General features: G+C 43.5%; 1 long non-coding RNA gene across 1 annotated transcript; it reads right to left on the bottom strand.

Moving 5' to 3' along the window:
- Positions 1 to 5,037: 5,037 nt before the first annotated feature.
- Positions 5,038 to 9,100, bottom strand: LOC138798716 (uncharacterized). Its single transcript, XR_011364144.1, has 2 exons — positions 9,028 to 9,100; positions 5,038 to 5,397 (listed from the first exon to the last, which is right to left on the bottom strand). It is a non-coding gene; the product is annotated as an uncharacterized lncRNA (long non-coding RNA).
- Positions 9,101 to 10,897: the final 1,797 nt, after the last annotated feature.

The raw sequence follows: 10,897 nt of genomic DNA, 5'->3' as shown, positions 1-10,897 counted from the left end.
GGTATTTAGCCCCCCCTGTGTGCTCCCCCACTTGGATATAGACCTCCTGTGTGCTCCCCCACTTGGATATAGACCCCTGTGTGCTCCTCCAGTAGGATATAAACCCCCTGTGTGGTTCTCCCAGTAGTATATAGACCCTCTGTGCGCCCCACCAGTATTATATAGACCCCTTGTGTGCTGCCCCAGTAGTATACAGACCCCTGTGTGCTCCCCCAGTTATATATAGACCACCTGTGTGCCTCACAAGTAGTATATAGACCCCTGTGTGCTCCCCCAGTAGTATATAGCCCCCCTGTGGGCTCCCCCACTTGGATATAGACCTCCTGTGTGCTCTCCAAGTTGGATATAGACCCCATTCTGCTGCCCCAAGTAGTATATAGACCCCCTGTGTGCTGCCCCCAGTAGTATATAGACCCCTCAGTGAAGCCCCAGTAGTCTATAGCCCCCCTGTGTGCTCCCCCTGTTATATAGCCCCCCTGTGTGCTCCCCCCATTCATATAGACCCCCGATGTGTGCTCCCCCAGTTAAACAGACCCCTGTGTGCTCCCCCTCCCATATAGTATATAACACAATAAAACAAACACTTATACTCACCTGGGTCCGGGCGTCTCCTCTTCTCTTCACTCTTGTGGCCGCAAGGAAGGGTTTTCCCTGCAATCACAAGAGGCCGCACTCCCCTTGTCCTGGCGCCGATGCTCCAGTGATGTCACTGGAGCGCCGGCACCACAAGGACAAAGCTGCCACTTGTGACCGCAGGGAAAACCCTTCCTGCGGCCACAAGAGTGACTGACAGGAAGGGAGCCAATGTCTCCCGCCCTGTCAGTGCTGCTGCATGTAACTATGAGCGCTCATTACGAGTGCTCATAGTTACAGTTCAGATGGCAGCAGCGAGCGGGGCAGCGGCCCTGTCCAGCGGTGTTGAGCACAAGAGCGGGGCGTGGGGGCCCCCCTGGATGTTGGGGGCCCCAAGCGATCGCTTGGGGTGCTTGGTGCCAAAGACCGCCACTGTAAAGAACAGTACAGGACATGTAGTATCACACTATACTGTAGAGAGGAGATACTAGACACACACAGCAGTACAGGACATGTAGTATCAAAATATACTGTAGAGAGGAGATACTAGACACACACAGCAGTACAGGACATGTAGTATCACACTATACTGTAGAGAGGAGATACTAGACACAGCAGTACAGGACATGTAGTATCACACTATACTGTAGAGAGGAGATACTAGGCCAGTGATGGGCAACCTTTTGAGCTTGGTGTGCCAGCATTCGGCAAAAAAACTTGTATAACTCGGATGTTGTGTCGCTTCGGGAAAAAACTCCATAATTTTGCGCTATTTATAGTTTAAATAACAAAAATATGTAATTGTAATTTGTAATTGTACTTAATAAACCCAAAAATATTGTCTAAACTAAAAACCACAAACACATACTACCCCACCTGACCCCCATCCCTCCCCATACACCACCCTTAACTGACCCCCATCCCTCCCCATACACTACCCCACCTGACCCCCATCCCTCCCCATACACTACCCTACCTGACCCTCATCCCTCCCCATACACTACCCTACCTGACCCTCATCCCTCCCCATACACTACCCTACCTGACCCCCATCCCTCCCCATACACAACCCCACCTGACCCTCATCCCCACATACACTACCCCACCTGACCTCCTTACCCACATACACTACCCTACCTGACCCCATCCCTCCCTTCACACACACACACACGCACAGACAATACCCCACCTGGCCCATACCCTGACCCCAATCCCCCGACTCCCATCCCTCCCCACACACACTTACAATTCTGCTGCTGTCCAGGATGCGGGCTGTGGCACCAGGAGACGACGCTGGAGGCAGTAGCAAGACAAGGCTGGAGCGCTGCATCGCTGTGGCTGGCCGGACGCAGCTACTGTGCCGGATGACGTCACAGTAGCTGCGTTCGGGCGGTACGTGGGGCGGGGAATACGTGGGATCAGGCCGCACTGTAAGGCCGCCGGGCTGTCCTGGAGTTTGCATGCGGCCGCATACCTTTCTGTATGCGGCCGCATGGCGACGCGTGTGCAGTACACAGCAATACAGGACATGTAGTATCACACTATACTCTAGAGAATCACTATTAGACAGCCAACCAGTGCATGCATTTCACTAATACTGGGAGTTTACCAGTAAAATGGACAGTTTCATTGGTTGATCATCTAGTTTTCTTTTTACATGTGCCACAGATCCTGACTGTCTGTAGCATTGTATGTTGAGTCTGGTCTCAAGTTACGATGGTCCAGAAAGGAACATTGTATGTTGAAAATATTGTATCTTGAGGCCATTATAAGTTGTGGGACCACTGTATACTGTTTCAGGCAGAAATTCAAGACAATGTTTCAATGAAAAATATATACATATTATCAGTTTGTTTAGGTGTTTACTATAAAACCACTTAAATAACTTGGTCAAAAGAGTTTTCTTTTAATTCTATGAAGATAAAAACGGAGAGACTTTGCTGCGCATCCACACACTATACACTGATCCACTGCATCTCAGCATCATAGCAATAATGGCTGCCACACAGCACCACATCCATACCATGGTATGGTTATTGAAAGAAAATGGTGTTCAGGTTTTGGTAACCATTTCAAAATATTTTGTTCTTGAAAACTATTTTAAAAGTCTATCCCCCGCCCGCCTACCATACGCCACCAGAAAGGCACAGATTTTTGCGCCAACTGGGTGGTTTGCTCTATGGCGTACGCCAGGGGCACATTGAAGAGGAATCCTTACTCCTTTAAATTTGAATGGCCAGGCTGGAGGACACATGAGAGTAACATAGGAATTTTACAAAGAAGGCAACATAATATGAAGCAGAAGGTTGAGGAAGGCAGACTTCTTCACAAATGTCTAACGCATTTCCCCGAAAATAAAACAACCTCCTAAAATAAGACACCCCAACTACCCTACCAATTAGCCTAAAGTACGGCATCCCACCTCCCCGAAACTAAGGCACCTCCTAAACTAAACTAGGGCACCCCTCGAAAGTAAAGAAAGTAAAGTGCCCCTCAAAGGTAAGGCCACCCGACGCCACCAAGGACTCACCTAATCCCCCTCATGGACCTTCACAGCCGAATAAACTGGTCCATAGCCCCCATGTCCTCCGCACGTCCCAACGCACACCGCTGTACACTGCCGCTCGACCCACCAGCACGTCCCCCGCTGCTGATGTGCTCCTGCAAGAAAGTATTCCGGGGGGATGTCTTATTTCTCTCCCTCCGGCTGGGGGGAGAGAAATTAGACAAAGACCGAAAATAAGATATAGAGGGACATTTACTAAGGACATTTAACAAGAGGGAGATTTAAAAAGTGGGCGCTAATCCTGGATTATGCGAACTTTTGGGTGAATACTTAAAACAGGCAGATTAAAAAAAAGCTGCATCTAAAAATATTCACCTGTCGAATACTGGTTCATAAATAGAACTTAGACCAAAAATGGGTGAAAAATGCAATTATTTACCAAAAATTAGGCGCAAACCCCTTGATAAATGTCCCCTATAGTTTTTAGGCATAAATTAATATAAGACACGTTCTTATTTTCAGGGAAACATCACACTTTTCCCTTTGGAATTTGGTAGGAAGGTTTTTTCTAGTTGAGCATGACTCCAGAGGTACTTTTGTAGAACAAAGCAGAACCAAATTAGCCATTTCCTTCCTTTAGAATTTTGGTGGTACATGCCACACAATCTATTGGGAGCCATATGAATCCATATCCAGTCCTTCCGCAAAATTTAAATAACTAGGAGTTATTGGATTATTCCAAAGAAAAATATTTTCAAATCGCTTGGTGCCATAAAGTTACATAGATTTGTAATTTACCTCTATTTTGAAAATCAAGCATTCCAGTACTTATCATCTGCTGTACAACCCAGAGAAAGTTGTGTAGTTCTTTCCTAAACAATACGGTGCTGTCTGCTGCCCCCTCTGTCCATGTAAGGAAAGTCCAGACCAGGAGAAGGATTTGCATCCTGACATGGACAGAGGTGACAGCAGAGAGCACTGTGTTGTTTTGGAAAGAACAACATTACTTAGGGCCCTATTACATGGGACGATTATCGTGGGAAAAATCGTTATATTGTTCGAATTAAAACGATGATCATTCTGTGTAATTGCAGGCAACGATCGAAAAATCGTTCGTATGTCGTTGATCATTGATTTAGATCTGAACCTAAAATTATTGTTAATCGTTCGCTAATAGTTCGCTGTAATTCCAAATTTGTTCGCTTAAGTTCCGCATTTTTTTCATTAATCGTTCAGTGTAATTGCACATTGTCCATTGTTTTGCTGGGATCAGAAGCCATAAACGGTCATAGTAACGATCGCAATAACGATTGTAGTAACGATCGTATCTAACGGTTATCGTTCTGTGTTATATGGTGAACGATTTCAGGTTACCAATAAACAATCTTGTTTGCGATCGTTTATTGTTAGTCATTAATTGTTAAAAATCGCTCCGTGTAATAGGACCCTCACTCTAGGGTGTTATGATTGCAGCTGCCCAGCTGTTCCAGAACTATAATGTCCATCATGCCTGGGCAGCCAAAGCTTTGGCCTTTTAGGCATGATGTGAATTGTAGTTTTGCGACAGCTGTGGGGCAAGCCTGACACCTGTCCTCCAGGGCATACAGCAGCTGGAGGGCTAGAATTTTTTAAACAGTAATTAACAAATCTGTAAAACATTCTGGCACCAGGTGCTTTGAAAACAGTTTTTCTTTCTGTGGAATATCCCTTTAAGTCTATAGCCAGCAAGAACAAGCAATGAACTTAAAGCTTCTTTGGCTCTATGATCTTCAGTCAACATCTTGGTCATTGGTTTGATATTGCTACAAATGCTGTGCGCTGTTTTAGTGCATCCAACAACTGGCCTATGCTGCAGATAATCATGTTTTTTTTTTTAAAGAGATACAAACAAGAGAGCCTTGTGCAGAAGTTTTGCTAATTTTTTCCCCACTTTTTTCCACTTTCTAATTCTTTGAAAGTGCCAGAGTACCCCTTTAATAGTTTTTTTTAAAATCAATTAACATAATGCAAGGTAAATGAACAGAAAATATTCTAAATCACAAAAGTATTTGGTGTGACTACACTTTGCTTTCAGAACAGCATCGGTTCTTCTAGATATACTCGCATACAGTTTTTGAAGGATCTCGCCAGGGAGATCGTTCCATATAATCTGGGAGAACTAACCCCAGATCTTCTGTGGATGTCGCTGCTCATATTCTTCTGTCTCATTATGTAATACCCGACAGACTGGATGATGTTGGGGGCCATATCATCACTTCAATGACATTGTGTTCTTCTTTAAAGATAATTCCGGCTAAATGTTTGGGGTCGTTGTCCTGCTGCAGAATAAAAATGTAGAGCCAATCAGATTTCTCCCTGACGAAAGGAATCCTACTTTGCAGCATTTTGCACACCTGCCTAAAACTTTTGCACAAGTACAGTATATAAGGAAACTAAATGATTTTATTTTCTACAGCTAAGAAAAACAATAAAAAGTAGACAACTCTCTTTAATTCCACTTGTACCAAGGTGTCTCCTCTGTGAAGAGGAACAGCCGGAACTGACATTGACTCCTCTGCCTTCCATGGGAAACACATGGTCCTAGTTCACACCTAGGCAAATCCTTGATGAGGACAAATGAAAAGGCAGTCCCCATCTGTAAACATCTCATCCATGTGTAACTTTCCCATCATTCTCTAAATTAAATAAATAGTATGTTCTGCCAGGTGGTAAGGTCACAGCCAGAAGCTGAGAATGGTCAGTCCTGCGTAACAAACCCACTCGGGAAGATTGCTGTCTTTCATTTTCAGCATATTTACCATGGTTCATAACTATGACGTTAAAGGGGTAGTCCACCAAAAAAAAATTTCTTTCAAATCAACTGGTGCCATAAAGTGCCAGAGATTTGTAATTCACTTCTATTAAAAAATCTTAAGTCTTCCAGTACTTATCAGCTGCTGTGTGTCCAGCAGGAAGTGGTGTATTCTCTCCAGTCTGACACAGCGCTCTCTGTTGCCTCCTCTGTCCATGTCAGGAACTGTCCAAAGCAGGAGCAAATCCCCATAGAAAACCTCTCCTGCTCTCCAGACTGGAAATAATACAACTTCCTGTTGGGCATACAGCAGCTGATAAGTACTGGAAGGCTTGAGATTTTTTAATAGAAGTAAATTACAAATCTCTGGCACTTCATGGTAGCAGTTGATTTGAAAGAAAAAATTTTTGGGTGGACTACCCCTTTAAGACCTAGTGACTATAAGCACCATAACAGCCCCATGTTTATAGGTCAGCATCACAACCTTAGGGAGTTCGGGGAAAATTCATCACGCCTGTCTTAAAAAAGTCTTTGCTGCCCACACACCAATCATCGTGCAGCTTCTATTTCACCAGATCAGTAGGAAAAAATTAAAGCTGAACTTTCACCTAGATAGTGTGCCCTACAGTTTACGTACAGGTTTACGGGGCAAAAAAAAAAAAAAAAGACCAGAAAAGCACATTCTTTTGAAATTTACATTAGAATGCATAGGCGTTTTTTAAGAGTTTTTTTTTTTTTTTTTGCTTTGTAGGTGTTTTGTTACGTGAATTTAGAAAAATTTTTTGGCTTTTTTTTTTCTATGTCCAGAGAACCCATAAAAGCTTCCTATGTTTTTTACATGGCAAGCAAGGGATGTTTTTCCTATTATTATGCACACTTAGGCTGCATTCACACATCTTGTAAAATTGGCCGCAACCCTCACTTAAAAAAAAAAGACATGTCCTAGTGCAGAATGCGGCACAGGTCCCCCCCCCAGCAGAGATCACAGGAGCACATAATGTGCTCTCCTGTCAGCGCATCTGACTACTCACCTACTTCCCCAAGCTGGCCGGCTTACATGTTCAACAGAAGTGGTGTGGACTATGCTGCCTTCTTCTCCCGGCAGAGTGGTCCGTGAATGTAAGCCAGCCGGGGGGGGGGGGGGCAGTAGGTGAGTAGTCAGATGCGATGACAAGAGTGCACATTGGGGGGGGGGGGGCTGCACAGATAGGGGATCCATTCCGACATCCTCCTCCGGATCATGGCACGGATCGTGTGAATAGGGCCTTACTGTTTGTATGAGCTGTTGTTGCAGAACTATAATTCCGGTCATGATGGGAATTGTAGCTATGCAACAGCTGGAGGGCCGAAGGTTCCTCCATCCCTGCACTATAGGGACATCTTTCTTTCTTTTTGGAGGGAAGCCAATCTACATACACTAAGAAGGCATCATCTCCTTAATGGAAAAAAAATGAGGTTTTCCAATGGACTTTTTCATTGTAGGTGAGGATGTAATAGAAATTCCAGTCATTTCCTCTACTATTTACAAAGTTAACTGAGGGCTATGTACATTAGAGGAAGGAGATGCAAGGGAAATATGCCTCTGCTTCCATTCCGCGGTGTCCAGTTGAATCTAGCAGCTGGGCCTCTACCCTGAGAATTTAATAGTTTGGGCAATTCTGCACAAAGCAATACAAAATATGTTTACTATTTTTTATTTGAGAAATTGGAAAGTGGGGGGGGGGGGTTAACTTTTATTATTTGATAGGATTGTTTCATATTTTTAAAAAATTACATTTATTTGCAGTCCTACATGGAAATTTTATGAATAATACCATGATTGCTCATAGAAATCAATGCAGTACATAGGTACTGCATTGATCGATCCCATCTACAATTGATTGCTACATGCTGATGCACCCTATACAGAAGACACAGAAGAGGAAAATGTAGACGCCCTTTAAATGCTGCTGTCAATTTTGACAACAGCATTTAATTGGTTAATTGAGGGCCATAGTCCTTGTCTGCAATCACATGTGAGCCCTCTCTGTTCCTCCTTAGGGACACCATGATGTACCAGGTACATCATGAGCTCTTAAGGGGTTAAAGGAGACATACATGAAAGTGTTTGTCCAAAATGTAATGTAATAAAAAACAGCCAAATAGTTAACGACTCTAGTGTAAAATAGTGGAAAAGTTATCATTAACCCCTTAAGGACAGCGGGCGTACATTTACACCACCGCTGCCTGGGCCTTAGGGCAGGAGGGCTGCCGCGGTCCAGGGCTATAGAGCGGGCTCACAAGCTGAGCTCGCTCCATAGCCAGTGAGGACCGTCTGCTATCTGCAGCCAGGCCCTCACCCTAAATGGCGGGCGTTTAAGTGTAAGTGACCGAAGCATCTCCGGTCACTTACCAATCGGGATCCCCACAGCGTGTTTGTGGGGGTCCCGATCGCACTGCCTGACTGCTGGAGGTCTGCTGCTCACCTCCGTGCAGTCCGATCTTCTGGTAGAGTCTGCCACAGGCCACAGACAGGCTCTATCAGAAGATCGCAGATTACACTTGCAGTGATTAGTGTATTTAATCTAATGTATGTAAGTAAAAGTCCCCTAATGGGACTATAAGGCTGGGTTCACACTATGTATATTTGAGGCTGTATTTGTGAGGCTGTATAGCAACCAAAACCAGGAGTGGATTGAAAACACAGAAAGGCTATGTTCACATAATGTTGTAATTGAGTGGATGGCCGTCATTTAATGGCAAATTTTTGCTGTTATTTTAAAACAACGGCTGTTATATTGAAATGATGGCAGTTATTTACCGTTATATGACGGCCATCCACTCAATTTCAACATTGTGTGAACAGAGCCTTTCTGTGTTTTCAATCCACTCCTGGTTTTGGTTGCTATGAGGACCTGACTTGAGGACCAAATACTGCCTGAAGTATACAGTGTGTGAACCCAGCCTGAAAGTGTAAAAAAAAATCTATAAAAGTTTTAAAAAAAGGTCCTAAAGCCCCTCCCTCAATAAAATTAAAAATCACCCCCCTTCCCATTTTATACATAAAACACATAAAATAATAAACTTAAATGGGTTGGCCACTTTATAGTAAAATAGGTCAGTACAAAGTATTAGTAAGTGTGCTCACTGTATATACTGACAGCAGCTCCCTGTGTACCTCATAGAGCTAAAATCAGACCCTCTCCTCCAGGCTGGGCTGCTCTGCTCTGTTTTGTTTTTGTCCATAAAATGGCTGACATGGAGGAGCATGTGACCAGGCACTGTCCACTGTGTCCTCCATAGACATATACAGGCTCAGTGGTGGACACTGGGGGGCGGGGCCTGGTCACATGCTTCTCCATGTCAGCAATCTTATGGACTAAAACACCACAGAGCAGGGCAGCCCAGCCTGGAGGAGGGGAGTCTGATATTAGCTCTATGAGGTACACAGGGAGCCGCTGTCAGTATATACAGTGAGTACACTTACTAATACTGTACACTGAGCAATTTTACTATTGCTGCCAACCCCTTTATGGCAAACCCCTTTAATTAACATGTAATATACTATAGCATGCGTAATTGTCCGATCTATTAAAATAAAACAATGTTATTCCTGCACGGTGAGTGGCGTGAACAAAAAGCGTTAAAAAAACTAAGAGAATACTTTTTTTAAATTACTTTTTATGTATAAAAAAATCATTAAAAAGTGATCAATACGTCTGATCTAGAAAAAAAATGTTACTAATAAAAACTAGAGATCTTGGAGCAAAAAATTATCCGCCATAGGTGAAAAAAAGTGCTTTAAGGGTCACAATAGGGCCATTTTAAATAAACCTATTTGCAAAAAAAAGTCTTACTGCAAATAAAAATAGTACAACGTTAGAAAACCTAGAAAACATGCATATCGCTGTGTTCAGACCGACCTATAGAATAAAGAAAAAAAATGCCAATTTTACTGTAAAGTGGATTACGTAAACATGGAACCCCCCTAAAATTTGCGGAATCAAATTTTTTGACCCAAATTCACCCCATAAATGATATTTTGGGGGTTCCGTCATTAATTTTATGGCAGATTGAAAGATACCATTACAACGTACACCTGTTCCTGAAAAAACAAGCCCTCACATGGCCCTGTAGGTGGAAAAATAAAAGTGTTATGGGTTTTAGAAGGCGAGGAGGAAAAAACTAAAACGCAAAAGTGACAATTGGCCCGGTCCTTAAAGAGTCACTGTCGTATTTTTTTTTTTTTCAGAAATCAATAGTCCAGGCGATTTGAAGAAACTTTGTAATTGGGTTTATTAGCCAAATCTGCCATTATCTGCATGTAAAAAGCCTTTTCCCAGGTCCCCCCCTCCTTCCTCTTTTTCATCCACTCTGAAAAATCTGAAAATTGTGACTTGTTGCAGGAGACGTCCCCTGTCTGTTCTAGGGAGAGGGGAGGGGGGAGGAGGAAGGAGGGAGTTAGCCGGCAGCAGAAAGCAGATAACAGAGGATTACCTTTCCCTGGTGTCTAGTGGGGGAGATCGCTCCTCCGGGACGTTGTCGCCGTCCCTGGCTCCGCACTCGTTTACTTTCGGCTGCAGCAGACGGAAGTAAACGAGTGCCTATCTCATTGATCTTTGCTGTATATCTATACAGCAAAGATCTCAATGAGAGATCAAAGTATATATACTAGAAGTCCCCTAGGGGGGCTTCTAGTATAAGTGTAAAAAAAAAAAAAAAGTGTTGTTTATAGTAAAAATCCCCCTCCCCTAATAAAAGTCTGAATCACCCTCCTTTTCCCAGGTTTTAAATAAAAGTAAACAAATAAATAAATAAACATGTTTGGTATCGCCGCGTGCGTAATCCCCCGAACTATTAATTAATCACATTCCTGATCTCGCACGGTAAACGGCGTCAGTGCAAAAAAATCCCAAAGTGCAAAATTGCGCATTTTTGGTTGCATCAAATCCCGAAAAAATGTAATAAAAAGCGATCAAAAAGTCGTATATGCGCAATCAAGGTACCGATAGAAAGAACACATCATGGCGCAAAAAATGACACCTGAC

The sequence above is a fragment of the Dendropsophus ebraccatus genome, chromosome 8 (assembly GCF_027789765.1).
Source record: "Dendropsophus ebraccatus isolate aDenEbr1 chromosome 8, aDenEbr1.pat, whole genome shotgun sequence".
NCBI lineage: Eukaryota > Metazoa > Chordata > Amphibia > Anura > Hylidae > Dendropsophus > Dendropsophus ebraccatus.
This window is presented reverse-complemented; position numbering and strand designations above follow the sequence as displayed.